The following is a 5398-nucleotide window of genomic DNA, read 5'->3' as shown; positions in this document are numbered from 1 at the left end:
AAGTTTCAGACAGTATTAATATTGCACTTAAAAAAGTTCATGGGCAACCTGTTTCAGCTTCACAGTTGAGATCGAATGTGCAAAGCCTACAGAATCTGATTTGTCAAAATCAAGCCTACTTGTTTTTAAGACAAATTCCAGAGACACCTCCTTATTGGCAAAAGTTCATGTATGAGGTAGTTGCCATGGTAAAACAACTTGGAATTCCAACATGGTTTATGACATTATCCTGTGATGATTTAAGGTGGTCTGAGCTGTTTCAGATTATTGCAAGAACGCAAGGCAAAAATATGTCTAATGAGGAAATTGATGCTTTGTCTTACAATGAGAAATGTTCAATGCTAAATCTCAATCCTGTTGTTGTTGCTAAGCATTTCCAGTACAGAGTTGAAACTTTTTTCACTGAGGTTTTACTCTCCAATGCAAAACCAATAGGTAAGATAGTTTATTATGCACTCCGTATTGAGTTTCAAATGAGAGGATCTCCTCATTTACATGCTCTGATATGGACCTCAGATTGTCCAGAACTAACGCATGATAACAAAGAAGCATATATAAATTTTATTGATCAATATGTCCAGGCATACCTTCCAAATGAGAAGGAAGACCCACTGTTACATGAATTAGTAAGAACTTATCAAAAGCATATTCATTCTAGGACTTGTAGAAAATACAAAAACATTCAATGTAGATTTAATTTTGGACAGTTTTTTACACAGTCTGCAATTGTAGCAGAACCTCTTTCTGATGCGCTGGATGAAGAGAAGAAAATGATTGTTCTCAACAGACGAAAAGAAATCCTTGGATTAGTTAAAGACAAAATAGATGATGTTTTAAATCCAAGTAAATCCAATTATGATAACACTTTAACTGAAAGTAATATTTTAAGTTCTGTGGGCATTACTGAAGAGGAGTATTACTCAGCTTTATCTATTTCACCTGATTCTGGTTACGAATTGCATCTGAGGCGACCAATAGACAGTTGTTTCATTAACAATTACTTTGTAGCTGGTATAAAGGGGTTTGCAGCTAATGTAGACTTGCAGCCAGTATTCAATCATTACAAATGTATAACTTATGTATGCTCATATTTTACTAAAGATGAAAGTGAATGTTCACATGTTCATGAGTGCTGCAAAGGAGGCCAAAGATGCAAATATGGACATAAAAGATGGTCTTAGGAAAATTGGTGCTGCTTTCCTCTCAACTAGAGAAGTAAGTTCACAAGAATGTGTGTATAGGTGCATGCCTGAATTATGGTTGAGAAGAGTGTTTCCTGCAACAGTGTTTGTGAGTACAGATTTACCAGATAAAAGGATATGTGTTGCAAAATCAAGAGAAGAACTAGACGAACTAGATGATGAAAGTACAGATGTCTTCAAGTCTAATATAATTGAACGGTATACACTTAGACCAAAATCTATTGTTAGTGTAAATAATTTATGTCTAGCACAATTTGCTACTTACTATTACAAGGATTATAAGAAAGAATGGCATGAGACATCTGATGCTCAACCAGAAGTTCTCACTGATAATATAGTTGAATCTCAACATATTTCAACAAATGGTGAGTCACTTCCAAAGGAAATAAGATTAATAGATACAAATGAAATAATGAAATGTAGAAGAATTAAGGCTGTTATAAGGTATCATACACCAAATAAGAGGAAAGAACCAGAAAAATATTTTCATCATTTACTTATGCTCTATTATCCATGGAGGGATGAAAGTAATCTTCTTGCCAGAGATCAAACATATGGATGAAAGTTCTATGATGATGAGGTTCAAACTGTAGTTGAACATAACCGAGCGATATTCGAAGCTGATGCAGAAGCTGTTACAGAAGCTCTTGAATCTTTAAGAAATAATCAGGGTGTTATGCATTCCTATGATTGTATAAATGATCAAGAAAATGATGATTTACACTCACAGATACAAGATAACATAATGGAAGAAGAGTCATTTAATGAACAGTTGCCTGGACATTTAGATTTCTCAAATAATTCTGATCAAGATCAATGTGGAGGAATGATAATATCATATAACCAACCGTCAGAGATTTAAGATGATAAATTGCGTGAATGTGTTAGATCAGCGTTATGCATATGATATTGTTCTATCTTGGTGCAGAAACAAATTGAAAAATATGAATAGTCTAAAACCTGAAAAAGTAGAATCTATTCATATTTTTGTTACAGGTGGTGGAGGAGCAGGGAAGAGTCATTTGATTAATACTATATATCATACAGTTACAAAGACGTTTAGACATAGTGTCGTGAATCCTGAGCTACCATCTGTACTGTTAATGGCTCCAACTGGAGTTGCTGCAATTAATATTAATGGCACAACTATAGATACTGCTCTAGGAATTCCAAAAGAAGCAAGCAATAATTTACCAGCATTGGTTGACCAAAAAAGAACACAGTTAAGGATCTCTTTAGCAGAACTGAAACTCATTATCATAGATGAGATTTCTATGGTTGGAAACACTACCTTACTTCATATTCATCAACGACTAAAGGAGATTGTTGGTACATCAAATTCTGAACTCTTTGGTGGAATTTCTATACTTGCAGTGGGTGATCTGTTTCAGCTACCTCCAATACGCAAAAAACCAGTGTTTGAGAATTTAATAATGATATTTATAATTTATACCATCCATGGCATGTTTTTAAAATGGTTGAGTTAACGGAGATTATGAGACAGAAAAATGATCAAGCGTTTACTGAGCTGTTAAATCGATTTAGAACTGGTTCACAAATGGATGAAGATATCAGATGTATTCAGTCTAGGACAATGCAGGCATCAAATTCCAATTATTTATCAGATGCTCTTCACATATGGGCTGAAAATGATCCTGTAAATCAGCATAATAACAGAAAGTTAGAAGAATTGCCTGGAATTGTGTTTTTACTCGAAGCAAGAGATGAGCATCCAGCAAGTGTTCAAAACAAGATATAGATAAAGTTTTATCTAGGGGAAGATCTGAAACAGGAGGACTTGATTACAAAATCTTAATCAAAGAAAATGCAATAGTGATGCTTACATCCAATATTGATATTGCTGATAGACTAATTAATGGTCAAATGGGTACTGTCATTAAGTTTGATTTCAATTCAAATACACAAGTACCAAGAGTTATCTATGTAAAATTTGATGATAACGAAGCAGGAAAAGGTCCAATTGACAGGTCGAATAATAGTTTTGCTAAAGAAAATAAGGTTGTACCAATTGAATGTATACTAGCAAGATTCAAAGTTAAACCGGCTAAAGCATCTTCACCTGAAATACAACGAGTACAATTCCCTATTACATTAGCATGGGCATGTACTGTACACAAAGTACAAGGATTGACATTAGATAATGTTGTTATAAGTTTTGATTTATTTAAGCAAAGATCATTCAATTATGGACAAGTGTATGTTGCATTAAGCCGTTGTACTTCTTTAATTGGAATTCACATACTTGGACGATTGGAGAGCAAGCATGTTAGAGCTGATCCAAGAGTACACAAAGAATATGAAAGACTCAGAAACACTTCACCACAATATACTACACAGTTAAGAAATGAATTATTAATTTCAGAAAACAGTTCAGTAGTAAGATTATGTGTTTTAAATATCAGATCACTAAGAAAGCACAGTATTGATATCAAATTTGATTCAAACATCTTCAAAAGTGATGTAATAGCTTTCACAGAAACACAACTTGTACCTCAAAGCAATGATAATGAAATAAGAAATCATCTACAGTCATTTGCACTATAGAGACTAGACCATGCTTGTAAGTTTAGCTATTTGTACAAGAAACACTGTTGAGGCCACAGAATATGAGTATTTTCGTGAAATAAATGCACTTAAATTTGTGCTTAGACGTAACAGTGTAACACAGGTAAGTAGAACAATTCTCTTACTATATCAAAAGCATAATACTAGTGTGTTAGAGTAGTTAAATAATCTTTAGTTAGAAGTATTCTCAGTACCAACACTATTGACATGATTGTTGGGGATTTTAATATAAATTACTTAGATGATGATAATATTAGACCGCTGAAGTTATTAATGGACTCTTTAAATTATACACAAATAATTCAGAGTGCAACATTTATTTCGACAAGAAGTTTGCTTGATCACGTTTACGTGAAAGATTCAATACTTAATGTAATTCAGAATTGTGTTGTTAGTGTTTAGTATTCTGATCATTATGCAGCTGTCAAATTAGCAATTACTTTCAAGTAATGTTGACTTAAAGGGTGACTTAGGGTCTTAAAATTCAAATTATAGAATTTTTTATGAAGCTATGATATATGGATTTTTGATAGTATCTTTTAAAATTGTTTCTTTTTGTAATCTGATATGAGGAAATACTTATAATGTGAAAACCTTAATGACTATAGTGTTAAGTTGGAAAGAAATTTTCTACATGTAAATTGTAAATTAGAGTGTTGTTGTGTAATTCAAATTAAACAGTATGGTTTAATGATCAATTTATCAATTAGATTGTTATACATCTGCAAGCCAATTCAATAAATAGATTAGATTACTAAATTACACTGTCATTCTGCAAGCGAATTAATGGATTCATGACTATAATCAGTTAAATTGATTATAAGACTATTATTAATCTGTAGAGCCAAATTAGTAGATGATTGTATAATTTGTTGGATTCATCAGTATTATTGTACAAACTAAGTTAATGAATGGACTTAATCAGTTTGATTCATGAATTAGACTGTTATTGATGTGCAAAGCCAAATTAATGGGTGCACCATATAATTTATTGAATTCATTGCTGTTGATGCACAGGTCAAATCAGTAAATAGGTTTATAATTGATTGGATTTATCAATTAGAGTATTATTGTATAAACTAAATCAATTAATAATAATAATAATAATAATAATAATAATAATAATAATAGTAATATTGTGTTTAAGTAATATTGACTTAAAAGGTGACTGAGAATATTTTAATTTCAATTATTATAGAGTTCACTTTTTGCAATAAAATAATTAGATCAGATTATCTTAATATTATTTAAAGTTTAGAATCAGTCATAATTTAACAGTGTCAAAATCAAAAAATATATAAATGTATTATGAACCTTTTCATTATAATGATTACAGTGCGATGTACTTTATCGTGCATGGGCACCTAATAAAGTTTTTAAAAGTTATTTGCCAATCAGGGTGTGCAAATTTGATTGATAGTCACCTCTCCTTGAAAAGTCTGCATGGTTGTAAGTTGAACACTGTTGAATGGGTTATTTGAGTTGACGTATTTACCCGTAGTTGTCAAATGTGAAAGTTTGTTGTGGTGTCTATGGTAAGGTGTGTCACAGTGTAAGACTCGTGCATTTTAAAAACAAAGACATGTCAAAGTTTTGATACAACTTGAATC

The 5398-nt window shown here is 31.9% G+C and overlaps 1 pseudogene; it reads left to right on the top strand.

Annotated features, from left to right (window-relative positions):
• Positions 1 to 2697: 2697 nt before the first annotated feature.
• Positions 2698 to 3767, top strand: LOC137987489 (ATP-dependent DNA helicase PIF1-like; annotated as a pseudogene).
• Positions 3768 to 5398: the final 1631 nt, after the last annotated feature.

The sequence above is a fragment of the Montipora foliosa genome, chromosome 2, assembly GCF_036669935.1.
Source record: "Montipora foliosa isolate CH-2021 chromosome 2, ASM3666993v2, whole genome shotgun sequence".
Lineage (NCBI taxonomy): Eukaryota > Metazoa > Cnidaria > Anthozoa > Scleractinia > Acroporidae > Montipora > Montipora foliosa.
The sequence above is the reverse complement of the archived record's forward strand: the minus strand, read 5'-3'. Positions and strand labels throughout refer to the sequence as shown.